Below are 18,338 nucleotides of genomic sequence, written 5' to 3' on the forward strand. Positions count from 1 at the left end.
GTACCGTTGTGCGGAGGGCGGGCAGGTGAGAGCCAGGCACTTCCGGCAATCACTGGAGCCGGTAGCGCTCTAGTGGTTTTACTTCAGGGGCTATTTAGGTGGAGCATCAGATATGGCGAAGCGGTGGTAAGGTGACGGTGGCAGTGTCCCCGACCTGCTTGCTTCGACCAGGTTGCCAAAATTGCGCTCTCTTCTGTGTTTGTATACATCTTTGTAACTCACTGTATTTGTATTGGCCTGTTTTAAAATCTGCACTTGCATTCTGTTCTGACAGCTAGCACGCCAGATTCAACTTTAATATAGAGCGCCATCGCGCCGATTCTCCCCACCTGATTTAATAGGAGGAGAAGTAGTTTCTTTTCTCCTGAGGGCAGCGAGAAGCCTTGGCTCAACTCTGCTTACTGTCCGCCCTGTTCCGACAGGGTAACTAGTACGGTTGTGCGGAGGGCGGGCAGGTGAGAGCCAGGCACTTCCGGCAATCACTGGAGCGGGTAGCGCTCTAGTGGATTTACTTCAGGGGCTATTTAGCCCCCGCACCCCACCGGGCGTGCAACGATCACGCGCAGCCGAAGACACGCCGAAGAGCAGCCAAGGAGCTGCCTGTCTGCGCCTGTCCGCGACCGGCCGGGACTAAGGGCTATGGACTTGATTCTTTCGGATAAACCATCTACAGGGACACATAATATCAGGTATTCTGCCCAAAGCTTACTTGATTTAAGGACAAGTCCACAAAAAGGGTGTAATAGAGACTCCTGGCCATGCCCAGAAGGCGCCTTTTCTTGTATTAACTGTCATTTTCAAGCATCTTATGTTAGTTCCAAAATAATGGTTAATAATGCGAAAGCCGTACCATTAAAAGGGTTAAAGTGTTTTCTTCTTAATGTCCGTTCCCTACTCAAACACCAGTTGGAAGTATGGGATCTGGTACACACACTGCAACCAGATTTATGTTTCCTAACGGAAACCTGGCTAAAACCCTACACCGTTCCTGCCATAGCATTAGGGGTTCCCCTGGGATATAAGTTTGTAAATTTAGATCGCCCAGAGAAAATAGGTGGTGGCTTAGCCATTATGTACAAAGAACACCTGAAGGTTACTATATTGGAACAGAAATACTGCCCACAATTAGAAATATTGATTTGAAAATTAAAACTGCCACACAAATTTTTGGTAAAGGAGCTTTAGTTTATCGCCCACCGGGATCCAGTGTGGGCTTCTCCCTTTCTCTCTTAGAGCTTTTAGCCCCACATTTTAAAGCGAAAGAAGATTTCCTTCTTCTTGGTGATTTTAATATTCATGCTGACACTCTAGTGCACCCAGAAACTATATCTCTGATCACCGACCTATCTACTCTTGGTTTAGAACTGCAGAATAGCGGACCCACACATACAAGAGGTCACTCCCTGGATTTGCTCTTCTCTAACTGCCCTAGAGTATGGTTCTTTTCCACAGCTCAAATAAATTGGTCTAACCACTTTATAGTGGAATTTTCTTTATTAGGAGTTGACAAACCCTCTCAAAAGAACATTCTCCCACCTATTTGGCGTTGACAGTGGCACAAAGTAACGATAGAGGAATTGCAGAGGGTATGGAAACAGCCTCCTCCTATAGAAAAGGATGATGTAGAGTTCGCATTATCCAATTTTAACAATTCGCACATAGAAGCAATTGATAAAATAGCCCCTCCGAGCTACATAAGCAATACTCCACCTCCAAGCAGTAAGCTTGGTATACTGAAGCACTCAGAATAGAGAAGCAGGGATGTAGGAGGATAGAAAAGAAATGGAGGAAAATGCGAACAGAGGAAAGCAAGAAATCATATCATGAAGCTCAGTCCAATTACTATAAGAATATTAAACTTGCACGAAAGAACAGCCTTACTCAGCTACTCGCAGAGGTGGGTAATTCCTCTAAGGAATTATATAAAATAGTACAGGCATTTGTAAAACCAGTAGCATGTGAAAGCCCAGATGATTTTTCCCAACTCCTATGTGATGATATTTCTTTGTTTTTTGTAAATAAAATCAATCTGATTTATGAGAAAATAATGAAGGCTTCCGGCCAAAAGAGCCAAAAGAATATTATCTCCACTCCTTCTACTCCGCCTACACAGATAGACATTACATTAATGACATTTCCAGCAGTCAGTGACTCCGATTTACCTTCCCTCATTAGTCACATAAAATCGGGGTCTCCAGATGATTCTTTGCCCGCTAAAATAGTTGCCTCCCTGAGTACCTTGCTTGGACCTTATATCCAAGAAATAATAGACCATTCTCTCAGGGAAGGTTGTGTGCCCATAGAGTGGAAAAAAGCGGTGGTGAACGCTATCCAAAAGAACGCAGCACTTCCTTGGACAGACCTTTCAAACCTCCAACCCATCTCCCTCCTACCTTACCTTAGCAAAATGACCGAGAGACATGTGAACAACCATTTGTCTAAATACATTGAGGCAGCGGAGGGCCTGGACTTTTCTCAATCTGGGTTTAGGCCCAATCACAGCACCGAATCTGCCCTCCTCTCAGTGACCGATAACATCAGGATGTCACTAGATGGAGGAGGCTCTATGATTCTGGTGCTGTTGGATTTATCCGCTGCCTTCGACACGGTGTCACATGACATACTTCTCGGTCGTTTGAAGGAGGTGGGTGTAGGAGGTGTGGCTCTGTCCTGGTTGGAGAGCTGTCTTTCAGGCCGCTCGCAAGGAGTCAGATTGGGCTCCCATCATTCCATCTTAAGGGAGCTCACCAAGGGAATGCCACAAGGCTCCTGCCTAAGCCCCACACTTTTTAATGTGTATGTAGCCCCCTTGGCAGACACTGCAAAAGCGTATGGGTTCACCCCGGTGTCGTATGTTGACGACACTCAGCTTTTATTCCACTTTCAGACCCTCATGCCCGCAATACATAAATCTTTTGCGGAAGGAATGAGGGTAATATTGGACTGGATGGCTTTAAACTGCCTCCAGTGCAATGTAGGCAAGACGGAGGTCATGTTGTTCGAGGAGGCCACACTTCTCTGGTCCCCAGAATGGTGGCCCCCGGATTTGGGACCAGTACCAACTCCCAAACAGACCGTAAAAAATCTTGTTGTGCGGCTTGATAAGGCACTTCTGTTCAAAGAACATACAAACCAAGTAGCAGGATCATGTTTCCGTGTCATCGGACTGCTACAACGTGTCTTTCCATTCCTACCTGGTAACCATAGGAAAACAGTTGTCCAGGCATTGGTAATCAGGAGACTGGACTACTGTAACGGCCTGTTCATCTCGGCCAATGAGGAACAACTACAAAGATTACAAGTAGTGGAGAATACTGCAGCAAGACTTGTTCTCAATGCTCAGCCAAGGACTGCATCACGTCCCCTCCTGGACAAACTTCATTGGCAGCCGGTTAGGCAATGCGTAAAATATAAAATTTGCTGCACAATACATAAATGCCTGTTTGGCACAGGACCTAAGTACTTGAAAGAAAAATTTAACCCCTACAGTCCCGGGCGCACTCTGCGCTCTAGTAGTCAGCAACTGATCCAGGTTCCAAGGATTAGAAAAGCTAGGCAGGGAGGCCGAGCTCTCTCCTATAAAGGCCCAATTTTATGGAATTCACTTCCCCCCACTCTGAAACAAATTACCAACCTTCTGTCTTTCAGGAAGACTTTAAAAACATATCTTTTTTCGGCTTCCTAAGATATTGCAACACTTACTCTTTCACAGCTCATGGTCACTATTAGGTTTTCCTGGAAAAAAGCGCAAGCGCAGAGATACCCCTTCGGGGGTCGAGTCCTGTGCTATATAAGAAATAAATAAATAAATCTCAGCAAATCAACATCGGCTGACATGACAGACATCACCCAACGAAGGGAGATGTTGAAAAGGCTCACTACAGGCACCATAATGCTATACACCGTAATCCATCATGGAGCCCACTAGAGGGTTAAATAACTGGGATACAAAAGAGAAGCAGTCACCTGGTTCCTGCAAGTACGGCCCCTTAGATATCTGGAAGCTCCTCCTCCTTTGAAAAAGGCCTAAGGTTAGGCCGATATGCATCAGGACTATCGGAGTTCACGAAAATTACATCTGACACCTCGATTTGTGCGGCTCTTTCTTTACGGTTTGGAAGGCTTTGAAAAAAAAATATATAAATATATATATACAGCGTGATCAAGGGCTCGTGGAGCCTGAAACGCGTAGCTGTTTCTCTGTGCTAAATAAATCTTTGCACCTGATCCTGTGGTCCGTCTCCTCTCTCGCTGGTGTGGCTGTACTGCTTGCCGGAGGTGCTGCGGAGCTATTCTGTGAAAAAAAAAAAAATATATATATATATATATATTCACAGAAAAAAATATAGGTTTCCCACATATTAAAGTTAGCTGGACATTTCACTCATACAAAACCATTGATATTTCCCCGTTATAGTTAGTTCAGCTAACTATAACTCGAGCGCCCGCAATGCATTGCTGATGACGTCACATATTACATGACTCATGAGATGGTCAGTGACATCACTCATGACATCACTGATGACATCTCAAATGACATCACTGATGACATCACTGATGACATCATCCAGTGAATGTGTGTCTTTCTGAAGAAAAAAAAAAATCATACGTATGTGCTAAAAATTTGATCCGTTTGCGGACTTTGCAAATTTTTGGCAAATTCGTTGTCCGCGAATCACGCAAATTTGCCCAAAAATCCGCAATTCGCAAGCTGGCAGATTTATTTGCTTGGTCGCGCTTCAAAAATACAATATCGCACGCCCTTACCAGGATTCTAAGTTCGCTGAGTTGTTTTTCCTCCCGGATTGCTTGCGCTACGCCATTTTGGATCTTGCTGCGTGATCGCGCGAGACTTTTCGACCGCGAGTACGTCATAGCGGTCCGCCATCTTGCACAGCGAGAGTTTGAGAACGCGAATACATCATAAGGGCCTGCGATCACGCATTGCGGGAGTAAACAATTGCGAACACGTAGATGCGACGCGCAGCTGACTTCCGGTGGGAGATTTGAACAGCTCGCTTTCACGAACTTGCAAAAATTACAATTCTGCACAAGAAATTTACAGCAGGCAGCATAAACCTTCTGAAAATGATGATTTGGATCAGAATAACTCCTCAGATTGACATTTGGCTGCACTTTTTTGTGCAAGGAGTCCATTTTTGGGGGGGATTGGAGGAAGGAAGTGCCCCAGAGTCTCCCACTTCCTGTTCCTGTCCAGCAGGCTCCTCCCAGTGATTTGTCCATGTCCTGGTCACTTTCATTTGGATCTGGAGCTGGAAGGATTACTTTTTGTGGCTGCTGCTGGATATTTGTATTTGAGGACTTTTTGTTTGGATCCCTTTGGATTAGTTTTGGATTGAGATTTTACAAGTATGTTGGTGTTGTTTGTTTGGGGCATTGCAGTTGCTGCAACTACAATTTTTAAACTTTTTGACAACTTCAAAAAATTTATATTGTGGGTAGGCACTGTATCTAGTATGCCCAGGGTTAGTCGTGGGTGCATGATACAACTGTTTCTGTGAGTTTTGTTGAATTTAAATATCATTTATGTCATGGAATTGAATAGCTCACTGTTATATGTGGATTTTTTTATTTTGGTGTGCGTGTAAAGCCACACCAGCCAGTTGGCCCAGGGGTATTCAGTGGTGCATGGACCAAGGCTTTCTGTGGGGTTTCTTGAATTTAAACATCATGTAGGGCATGGATGGCATTGCATTGTTGTGGTGTTTTTTGTGTGTTTTTTAATTTTTTGGGGTGGTGTCGGGGCCTGGCCATGTGGGTGGGGGGCGTTTTGAGGCCTGGTCCAGGCAGGGCCTGGCCATGTGGGTGGGGGTCAAGGGGTCATTTTGAAGCCAGGCAGTGTGCTTTGTGCCATAGGCCTGCACCCAGTCTGCCCTGCTTTCATCCAATATGCTGAGGGGTACTCAGTGGTGCATGAAACAATTCTCTCTGTGTGGTCTCTCTTATATTAATGTAAACATCCATTTTTGATTAGAAATAATTGCAATATTTATTTTTGGTCTTTCCATTTTTGGGTGTGTTGTAATAATAATAAATGCCTAGTTGCAAATATTATTTGAAGCATGACATATGAAACTTTTATTTAACTGCTGTTCCTCTGGCTTCCTTGGCTTTTAGGTGCACAAAGAGAATCACAAATCAATCATCCTCATCGTTCATCATCAGTGCCAGGAAGAAGTCCTGCTGCGGTGTGTGCAGCACAATGTCACGTGACGTCACGTGTGGCCACAGACAACTCTGCAACTCGTGCAACTGCGGCCTGCTGTTCTGACATCTGAAGAAGATGGACCCAAAGGAAGGTGGCCATAGCTCCTCTACCTAGAAAGTTACCAGTGCCACTGCTAGTCAGAAGGAGCAGAAGAAGCAAGTGGCGCCACTTACCAAGGAGACTGGTGTGCCGACAGACACTTTTTTGGGAGAAAAAACTACGCCTGCAGCAGCGGTGTCCGCTGGGGACCAAGATGGGAGCAGCACCTCCGCTTCATTGCCACGCCAAGTTAGGCCCAAGCCCATGAGTGCAGCAGAGGCAGGCACTTTCATTGCTCAATCACCATCGACCAGTGATGTTGGCGTTGACTCATCGCAAGAAAGTAGCATCCAATCAACGCAGGGTGGAACTCATCTGCTTTCCTGCTTTCCTGTTTCTCATCACAATTATGCTGCAGCATTGGGAGATACACTCTACCTCCAGCACAGTTCCAGGTCTCAGTAATTTTTGCCTAAGATTGCAGCTTGTTGTTCCATCTATACAGTACCTCTCATTGTGTACACATTTTTCACTTGAATTGATGCCTTTTTATTTCAAGGTCAAGTATAGTTCGGTCAGTACCTTTTTGCACTGAGCCTAAACATGTTTCTTTACAGTGCACAGGCTTATGCTTGGAAATATCATCTAGCTTTGGTTGGGGCACATAGCAAGGTCTTCCATGAGTAACTGCCCTAGGTCAGCTCTTGAGCAGGGTGCCAGTAAATCTTCATGCTCTAATTCCATTACCAGCATGTTGTCTGCATTATGTGGCCACTCTGAGCAAATGTGTTAGCCTTAAATATGGCACGATGGGGGCGTGGACAGGCTACCTACCAAGATGGCCGCGTAGCGCTGCAGCTCGGCCATCCGAGCCAACACCCTTGGTCCCATCTGTATCAAATTCCCAACCTTAGGAAGACAGATTTGACTCCGCAAGGCACCCTATCGTGAATGAAGGCACTGCGAACCCTGTAGCTGACGCAGGAGCTGTGATCAAGTGAGCGGCATTTGAAGGAGCAGAAGCTGAGGCCTGCATGGCGAGATCCAGAATCGGCTAGCCGGTGCGCGTACTCCGACGACCCAGGGAGAGCCCACCTTGCGGCCTACAGTGGGAAAAGAGGGGACTGCAAGAAAAGATACCGCCATGGAGACAAGTTCCTGTGCGACGTCCGCCAGCTCCCGGACCTGCAGGTAAGCTGGCCGTTTAGCTCCCGGAGGCCCCGTGGTGAGAGGGACCATGGGTGAGTCTAGGGGCTGGTCACTCGACTGTCGGGATCGGCCTGTGTGGGTTGGGAGACGGGCAGCGCGCAATAGCAGAGCGGATCCTGAGGGCGTTACTAACTGCTGGAGTGACGTCGAAGGCGTGGACCGAACCACACTCGATTTGCTCACTGGTCCTGTGTTAATTGGCTGCCGGTTAGTGCATGGCGAATAGCAGATCCCGAGGACATCTTGATGTGCTTGGCTGTGCGGGGGCCCAGACCATGCTAAATTCAGCTTGAACACCGGGCCTATGAAGAACACTTGACGGCATGGTCGTGAGCCGTGCTCCCCACTAACTTGCCACAATACTCACCTGCACCAGGTGACGCAACTGGGAGTTCTTCAGGGATATGCACACAGAAACCAGCACAAAGTCGGGCTACTGGGGAGCCTTTGGACATAAATGGAGGTGCAGAATAAACAACTGGAAGGGTACTGAGCACCACCTCCCAAATCGGCGGTACATCACCTGAGACCGCCATATCCCATTGCCACTGTGCGGTCATGGTATGGAAAGACCCTAAAAAAAGGGTATAGCAGTTTACCACGCCAAGTGGAGTACAGGCAGACCCGGCCACAGGAATGGCGGAGAAGGGCGCAGAAGCAGCCATACTGGAGGGGGACCCCTCTGGCCCATATGCCCTGATGCTGGTACTGAGGGCAGGATTTAAGGCTCTAGATGGATGATTTGATTCTCTGGAAAAGCACTTGGACACCATGGGGGCTAAATTAGATGTGCATGGACAGCGCTTGTGTACAGTGGAAGGTAGAGTTTCGGATTTAGTGGACGGAGCCGCGCAATCTGTTAAACGCCAAGAAAGAATTGAGAAAATCCTGAAGAGTGTTGCTATGAAAAATGAAGACTTAGAAGCTAGGAGTAGGCGTAATAATGTGCGTATTCTTGGGGTCCCAGAGACCACAAGCATCAGTAGAATGGACACCTTTGTGGAATCACTTCAAACAGATCTATTTAGTAGGGAGCGCTTTACCACCACCTTTGTTGTGGAGCGGGCGCACTGCACAACTTTGCCTCGCCCCATCCCAGGAGCCCCTCCGAGACCTATATTGGCCCGACTACTACATTTGTGGGACAGGGATAAAGCACTGCGGCTGGCAAGGGAAAATGATACCCTGTCCTGGCAGGGTTCTACTATTACGCTGTTCCCAGATTTCACGTCCATGGTCCAAGAGGCAAGAAGGAAGTACACCGGAGTGAAAGCTATGCTCGAAATCTAGGCCTGATGTATGGCATGATCTACCCTGCTTGCTTGCGTGTTGACGTGGCAGGGAAAGCGTGTGCATTTGACACCCCCTCGGAAGTCCGAGAGTTTTGCTGCAAGTAGAAAGGAACTGAAGGCTTCCAGCAGAACAATCTGGTTGGACCCTCCCCCCCCCATAGTGGCTCAGTGGCCACCGTGGAGCTGTTCTCCACAGAGTGAAGCAACCTGCTACTCCTTCAGAACATTTTTGTCAGGATTATTCTGTGGTTTAGAACATTGCTAATTGATATATTTGGAGACTGGATTTACGTATGTTGTTGTTTTCTTTTTATAATTATCCTTGCAAATTTGGGTGGGATGGCGAGGCGTTGCCACACCCCAATTGTGTATCATATTAGGGTGTATTATACTACTTTGAGTGCATGCTGTTCTAGTCTACTTCTCATCACGAACGGGGAAATGTATGGTACACTCTGTGTATTAGGCAACAGGGAATTTCCCTGCGGTTGTGGGTGCAGGGATGGGTGGGGGGGTTGTTTGTTTCTATTGTCTACCATTCTTTTCATGTCTACTACTCATTGCACAGTAGAACAAACAGTGGGAAACCCAATATATCCTTGGAGGCTTGGGAATTGTAAATGATAAAAGGTAACTGTGCCTGCAAGGGATTTTATTTATAATACTCAATGAAACTAATTATGTCAATTAATCTGTGGTTAAGTCCCGATTGGTAATTAACCTTTGAAAAATCGAAAACATCAATTCACTCATTTGTAACTTACTAAATAAATCATGAACTATTATAAACACGGGTGTAGAGTTCTCAATTTCTTGTTCATTTAATGTAAGTAAACAAAGAAGGGGGTACAAATTGTGCTAACAAAAACTCAATACAGAGGCAAACAAACCATGTACAAAAATTGTAACCTTCAAATCATTTATGTTACCCTCTATTTCAAACTGATAAAGATAGAAAAAAAATCTAAGAGAAAAAACTATTCCTGCCAGGCTAAATCATTAAAGAAAATAGATGAGCTTGTCGACGTTTCGGCCTTGATGGCTGGTGAGTCCGTTAGACCGCCTTCAGGATGGTGAAAGGAGAATTACAATTGACCCATGAAGCTGGTCAAACATATGTCAAGAACCAGATGCTTCACTATATTTATTAAAAATTCCAGTTTTAGACACCGGAACTGTGATTTATTCAGTATGCTTGGTGAATGTCGACATGCCGTCTATGAAGGCAGCGGTAGTCTAGAGGAGCAGTGCCTCGTACAACCTGCTCCATTAAATCGAGTTTCAGCATAAGCAAATCCCATGGATTTACTTCTATTTTGTTACATTATGTTGAGGTAAAGAAACTTTATAGTGCAAATTGTCCATGTACGTAATTTATTACCGATTCACAGGGCAATTTGTTAACATGCAGATAATATATTCCTATTTGGGCATTGAAACTGTGCCAAATGAGTGAAATGTGAAAAATATCGATATTCATAATCAGGAACAACATATAATGTACAAAGCATATACTCATTGTTATAATGAACATTGATACATATAGGGCAAGAGTAATACCTGTCCAAAAAGCCTAGTCATAATCAAGCCACAGTTGTGCAACAGAGGGGGTGTAAAGACAAATTTCAGCCAGCTACTATAGCAGTACAGTCCTCCAAAGTGTTCAGACCGTTGTTAATACTGTCACATCTGAGTATTCAGTGGCATTCAGTTCTATTCAGTAAATTTGCAATGTCACCACCCCTGGGCGGTTTCTACACAATGTTTTGCGAATTACAGTTGGTATGGTCATGTAGAACATATGTTATTGTGTATGTGTTGGAGGTTGAGACACACATAAGACAACTATTACAACGGTAATGGCCCACAATATTATTGAGGATCAACAGCATGGTCAAGTCAGGCAAGTCCAAGGTAGGTAGAGCAGCTCAGGCCAAATGATCGGCAATGTTTTTTCCCTCTCTTAAAAGAAAAGAGAGGTGGTTCCATGGTGATACCAGTTGATCAAATCAATGGCTAATGCTTTTTTATAATCTTTGTAATTTGGTTACTTTGTGTGCTGAAGGTAGTAAGACACGGTATACGTTGCATTGTTTTCGGAGCGTATACCATGTGTTACTACTTTCAGCACACAAAGTAAGCAAATAACTAAGATTATAAAAAAACATTGGCCATTGATTCAAACAACTGGTAACACCAAAGAACTACCTCGCTTTTCTTTGAAGAGAAGGAAAAACATTGGTGATCATTTACTATTGATTTCTATTCCCAATGGGGTCAGACAATGTGAGGCACATTGCTAATAATGAGGCACTCGCATTTTGCGACCCCATTGGGAATGGCTAGCCCTCCCAAGGATGGTAGCCCATTGGGCTCAGCAGACCACCATTATCTTGGACCGCTTTTACATAAAGCAGCTTTTTAAAAAAAATGCAGCCAGTTTTCCTTAAAGGAAAACGGGATGAATTAAAAAAATACATATATTAAACATTTTTGTTTAATTTTTTAAGGGCAGGCAGTGAGCCCTGGGACCACTGCCTGTCCTTAAAAACATTTTTGCATGCATTTGCAAAGGGGAAGTGGTTGCGAATGCATTACTACCTACTTGAAGTAGTTGGTAATTGCGAGTGTTTTGCGATCGCAATTGCAGTTGCAAAACATTATTACATGAGTTAGAGAGTGGCTATTTGGAAGGGACCCCGCCTTCCAAATAGCGATTCTCTAAACACTTTTTCGTGAGTCACAATTCATTTTCGAGTCGCAAAATTGTGTTAGTACATGGCAACACCAATTTTAGCATGCGCAAACGGGACGCTATCCCGTTTGCACATGCTAAAATTGGTCGTATATCTGGCCTAACAATACTATTGTGCACTTTTAGAAGTGACTACTCCTTTATTTTTTTGGGGTAGTGCTGAATGCACAATTTGTTTTTACAGTTTTTATATGGTGTTTCAATTAATAAAAATATTTGAACACCTAATCTTCATAGGCTGCTCAGGAATATCTACAATGCTTCAATGTAAGAGATTTGGTGTTTTAGACAATTCATCCTTTTAATTATAATCTTTGACTTCACTTAACATAGAAGCCCAGAAAAACGTACTTATTTCCTACTGTGGAGAAGAAAAAGTTATACCAGTTATGCCATAGAGGGAGGTTGGGCTTCATCATTTAGCCCTCATAGTTGAAGGTCAGTTTGCAATCAGACAATAACAAAAATGTGTACAACAACCAACTAGCTTTGTAGATGCAGCTTGCCCTCTTTGAAGTGTGTCAAAAAGAATAATAAAATATCTTGCAGGGTAATTTTTTAAGCAAATCTATTATTTTTAATAACAGCTGCGTTAACTGACAGTGATTTTTCTCCTGAGTATTTGCGTTTCAAATTACCCATCCAGGCACATCCCACTTGCAGGATATATACCTAGCATTTGCCTAGAAGTATTTATCTTTCTGAGATACAGAGGGCCGAGTGATAGTAGTTACAAAAAGACAGACTCCCCTATGTTAAGAAGAGCACAGTAACAATAGGCATCTCATTAAATTCCTCCTGTTCCGAATTCAAGGTGTCATAATAAGAGAAATATGTGACTAACGTACAAAATTCTGCAGTCACACTAATTCCTGGGCATTTTTCTTAGAGCAAATCTTAGTATGTTAATCTGCCAACATGTAACTGGGGAAAATTGTGGGGCGGCAAAGTTTGTCACATGCAGTAATTACCAGGGGCTGTTTTACACAAAGTGCCACGGTGTGCAACAGGTGTTTGCTTCGCTTTGCGTACCCCGGGGTACTTTGCTATTATAGAAGGGGTTGAAGACACCTGTGCAGCCCCTACTGCAATACCGATAGCACTGGTGCACATAAAGCACCAGCACTACCATCAGGGGAATTCTCTCATTTGCATGTAGGCATGCCCCACGCAATGAGGAAATCCCTTTGCCTTTGCGCCCGCGCTGTATTACAGACGTGGGTGCAGAGGCAAAGAACCTCTCAGGAGGAGCACTGACTGTGAGCCACCTGAGAGCAGCCCTCTGGAGAGGAAAGGGTGTCTTATGGACCCCTTAAGCATCCCCTTGCTGCCAGGTACAGTCACTTACTCTAATTGCATTTAACCCGTTTAGCGCAGTGCAAAATCTGTCGCGCTGCGGGTGTTCTATTGAGCGAGCGGGGCCTCATCGGCCAACAGATGTGCGGAGCACTACTGAGGTAGTGCTTGCGACGGCCGTTGGCCGACGGCAGCAGCTAATGGGTTAAAAGTGCAGGTGGGTTGTCACATGCACTGTAAAAACAAGGAGAAGCTTCAAAGCAGCCGCTCTGTTTGTCACACAAATACGCTACCCCCATGGTGAGGTGTGGTAAACACAGCACTACTTTATTTATGATCCCTTTCCAAACAGGGTTTTGAAAAGGAATTGGAATTTTATGGTCGGTCTGACAGAAGGGATAGGAGGTTTCAGCTCCTTTTTTTACATTGAGCATTAGCGAAGACCATTTGATTTTACTAAAATGTATAATATACTTACTTGTTGGGTTTTTCAACAAGCACTCTTCATCTATTGGTCTGTTATTGTGTAATTTACGTTTTTCTTCTCACACTTTAGCTACTGGCTCACTTCAAAGTAAGTGAAAACCATCAGTCTTTTTGCCATGAGCATGTCCACACTCAAAGTAGTTCCTTTAAGTGACAGGAAAAAGTAAGGCAATGTATGCTTTTTGAGAGTAAACATTTTTTTTTATTTTAGCCAATCTTTTTTTATTTCAGATGACTTGGGAGCTTTACCTTTAACAATCTTTTGCAAAAAACATGGCTAATTGAAACAAGCGACTGCAAAGCTAAAAGTCTGTCAGCCAACACCAGGGGCCTGATTCAGAAAGGCCTGATTCAGAAAGGTAGATTTATACTTTTGTGTAAGTTTATGGCAGTTTGCTAACAGGGCAGGACTGGCTACCGCGCAGATTGAAATGCTGCTGCACTGGGGGTTGATTCCACTGCGGTGGGGGCTGATTTCGTTCATGGAGACCTGTGTGTGCTTCGAAATAATTAAAGCAAAACGAATTTCGTTTAGCACACGCAGGTCGACAGTGGCCAGACCAGTTTTGCTGGTACTGCTCGACCTTACTGACGCATTTGACACCCTGTCCCCCTCTATTCTGGCTACCCGCCTTAGTGAGTTGGGAGTCGATGGACCAGCGCTGAGCCTCCTGACATCTTTTCTTGATCAGCGAAAACAAAGGGTCAAGTTGGGAGACTTTCTCTTCCCTGTCCAGCCTGTGCAGTGTGGGGTCCCCCAGGGCTCGTCCTTGAGCCCCACGCTTTTTAATATCTATGAGGCTTGTAAGGTCGTTTGGGCTGGAAGTCTTATCCTATGCCGACGACGCTCAGATCATGGTCTCCTTCTCACAATCCATTAATATCACAGCCCAAAATGTTAGGAATTTGTATGGAGGCAGTCGCAGGCTGGATGATTAGGAACTTCCTCAAATTAAATGGGGAGAAAACATAGGTTCTTATTTTTTGAGGCAAACAGGAGATCTGGTCGATGGACTGGTGGCCCTTTGCTCTCGGAGCCTGCCCTATGCCCTCCTTATCGGCCCGCAACCTGGGTGTTATCTTGGACACTACCCTTTCTTTTGACAAACAAGTCAGCAGGACGGTCTCAACCTGCTGTGGTGTCTTAAGAATCATGAGAAAGATCTCTCATTATCTCTCGTTTGAAGCCCGAAAACAGGTTGCGGTGGCCCTGATATCCTCCAGGCTGGACTACTGCAACGCTCTGTATCTAGGCATAAACAAAGGTCTGGTCCAACGCCTTCACATCATAATGCAGCTGTCCGGTTTGTTGTAGATGCCCGAGGCGCTCTTCAGGCACCTCCCTTAGGAAGGATCTGCATTGGCTCCCTATGCAGGCTTGGATTCATTTCAAGATCCTCTGCCTCACGCATCGTGCTCTGCAGGGGTCTGGTCCCCGGGGCATTAGGTCCCTGGTGTCCTTTTATGCCCCTGGCAGGGCTCTTCGCTCTGCAAACAAAAATCTTCTTGCCATTCCCCGAGTCTCCAAGGCCAGATGGGGAGGAAAGGCTTTCTGCTCTCTGGCACCGAGACTGTGGAACTCGCTTCCAGCTGACCTTAAGGGTCTTAATTCCCATGCGCTCTTCCGCAAAGCTCTTAAGACCTGGCTCTTCTCAGAAGCCTATTCGTAGCCGCCCTGCTTTCCCCCCGCTCAAACAGCTATACCATCAACTGCGCCTTGATGCCTTTGGGTTTAGTTGCGCTTTACAAATCCTTTTCATTCATTCATTCATTCAGGTCTCCATGAACGAAATCAGCCCCCAACTCAGCAGCATTCGAATCTGCCCGGTAGTCAGTCCAGCCCTCTTTGCTATTCACAAAGGGATTCACAAAGAAGTATCTTTATGAGTATAGTGTGTCCACATATAAAAAGATAGAAGTTTTTTCTAAGGCCAGGGCCGAGTCTGCAAAGTGACCAAAAATCTCTGCCCGGCTATGCAGAGTTCCACAAGTGGTGGAGTGTGGTAATGCTGTTTGTGGTGATTTGCAGCCCCGGGTGGTTGTCCAGAACTGTGAAATCAGTGTGAACGGCACCATGCGCAGCGCAAGAGGGCTCTGCTTCTTTTCCTTTCCACTCGAGTAGATTTTCTACCTAAGTGGCAGCTTACTCAACACGAATGTAAGGTTCTCAACGCGAGGGGTCGTGACCATCAGCGACCACCTGTATTGAGAAATCTATACGCTCAGGTTGAGAAATCTCACAGGGAGGTGGATTTTCCTCTCTCACGCTCAACTTCACGTTGGCGAGCGCGAGATAGGAAAAAACTCAGCTCTGCTGAGTTTTTCGGAACACCACGAGCTCCGCAGAGTGTGGAAAATTCAGCAAACGGGATGGAGTTAATTGCTAAGGCCTACTTTTTATGTGGGAAGACTCTGCACTTGTGAAAATACTACTAATGAATCCATTTGGGAATAGCAAACAATTGTAAACTTACACAGTTGAACTTTTCTAAATCCGTCCCTCGAACTATAGGCTTTGGTTCTGATAGTTTGGGCCGGAAATGACAAACTTTGCGTGGTGTAAGCAGCCATGCAGCAAATACAGGAGCTCAAATATATGTACAAATGTAATTCGCCTAACTATTTTCATGTTTGGATTTGGGGTTTGACTCCAATCCCAACATTGAAGATCTTCTGGCATTTCGAGGTGTAAGTAATGAAGAATATTCTAGTCATGGTTACTACACAAATGCGTATTATGCTTTCATGAAAAGAGCAGTTTCTACAAAAAAGCAGCTATGTTTAGTGCGAAAAATGCCGGCTGCCAATCTGGGAAGCTAGCATGCCTCTGACTCCGTCTCACTCTGCAGACCGCAACCTAATGGGGTGGTTGTGTTACGGGATTGCTTGTCCTGGAATCAGACGCAGAGAACACACCTGCGCACAGGATGAAATTCACGGTTGACTATGGCAACATGTCTGAGGGAGGGAGACAGCAAACATCATTAAATTGCGCGGGTTGAATTCCTTTTATATTAAGGACAGGGATGCGTTGACTTAGCAGTCTTTTAATGCTGTACTTTTGTGAGATGAGGACATCCCGAATCAGTGTTTCCACCCTCAGCACAAACTCTTTTTTTCCCCTCAGCGCAGAAAACCGTCTCCCTCGGTACAGAATTACACGGACTGAGCCTAAACGCTGCTCTTCTATTCTGCAAATTGTTATTTGACTACCTGCGCGCATTAAATAACAGATTTTCAATAGGAGGAAATAAACTCCCACATATGCACGGGATAATAGAGCCGAGTGTGTTTTTCGGCCCAATATTGGGAGAAGTCATGCTCAATACGACTGCCGATACCATTTAAACAATGAACGCGTCAGGTAAGTAACAACATTTGGACAGCAAGTCAATACGGCTATGAAAGGTCTCCAATAATGAGCGAATTCAGACCAATACGCTGTTTGAGTATTTGGCCTTCGTATTGACAAAGGTTGCTTTCAATCACGCCGTATCTATTCCCATATCAATCATCGCTGTAAATGAATACAGCATTATCATCGACGAAGACATCACTTTAACAGAGAAGCCGAAGGCCCCCTGGAAAAGAGAATATGGCTGCCCAGGGCGCTCCACGCATAAAGATTAGGCGCGCGCCGAGCAAAAGCCCCCTTATGCGAAAGTCAACGTATTGAAATAGAAATTATTCAGTCTCTGTCTCCAGGCATTGGCTTACGTGAACATGTTTATGGCGTGCTTAATTTCTCAAGATAACATGTTTTATCTGCTGGAAAAATTAAGATATGGAAGTGAGCCGATAGGGATGATTTACGTGCCCGGTTAAAATATTGGCAGTTTTATAGAGTGAAATGTCACTGTAATGCTGTACCTTCAAGTTTTACATTTCCTCCTTTGAATCCCTGTCAGCCTTCATGAACGCTGCAGAGTTTAATCAATGTTTGCTGCCGCCATAACATAGCGCTGAATATTTTACGCTTGTAATAATCAAGCCGCTCTTTGCTGTGAAAAATTGCTGTGAAAAATTGGACTAAGATACACAATATGCACAGAGTAGATAGATTTTAGCGACTGCGCTTCTTATGTGTTTATTTAAATCACCAGTGCATGCGGAATATTTGCAGAGGCGTCAATAAATCCCGCCACTCCCATGAAAGAAACCCATGTCACGGAATTGTAAAACCCACCCAAAGGCAATCAACTCGGATTGAGGGTGACTCAGAGTTCATGCAGCTCAAATCCACGTGAGTTACTGCTTTTGCCAGGTTTTATTTTAATTTATGTGAGAGCAAACACTTGTGAACAAGCATTTCATTTTCTCTATGTACTTGGAAGGCTTTAATTCCATAGGCGGTCGCATTGCATAAAGGGGCAATAGCACAGCGCTCAAAAGTCTAACTTGGCAGATTCGGTGTAAAACAATCGTTTCTACAACCAATAGTACAGCATCACCAGGGGCACAGCCTTAGTAAATTTCAACATGTGGCAGCAAAGTGTAATATTAAAGAAACAGGCATTTTAAAGGTCCCTTATATAACCTCACAGCAGAAAATGTTCTTCTATTTTGATCTATAATAGTAAGAAGTCAATTTTGTACTTTTCTCAGTATTGCTAAGTTTATATTAATTCAATGCTACAGGGGTACCCACTACAAAGCTTGTGATTTATCGCAAGACAAAAATATAGCATACATTAAATTGAGGAAACCATTACACACCAAGATAAGCCTGGATAAATAGATGTGAAGGTACGAATAATAGGTATACACTTCCCTTGATGATGTAGCGGTTGATGTACTGAATGCAATATTTTAGTAGGTCAATATTATTGTTCTCAAAAGTGTCACACAATCACAAGAACTGTTGAGGACTTCCAGTGGAACTTTCATTCTTCTCTTTTTTACACAGAAGATACCAAATGAAAGCAGAAGAGAGACCAAACACTTTCAGTGGTATGGGCCAAGAGACATAAGAATGCTACAGACACCATTCGTGTAGCAGTATATGGGAAGCAATGGCCCTACACTTGACTTG

The sequence above is a fragment of the Lissotriton vulgaris genome, chromosome 4_1 (genome assembly GCF_964263255.1).
Source record: "Lissotriton vulgaris chromosome 4_1, aLisVul1.2, whole genome shotgun sequence".
Classification (NCBI taxonomy): Eukaryota; Metazoa; Chordata; class Amphibia; order Caudata; family Salamandridae; genus Lissotriton; species Lissotriton vulgaris.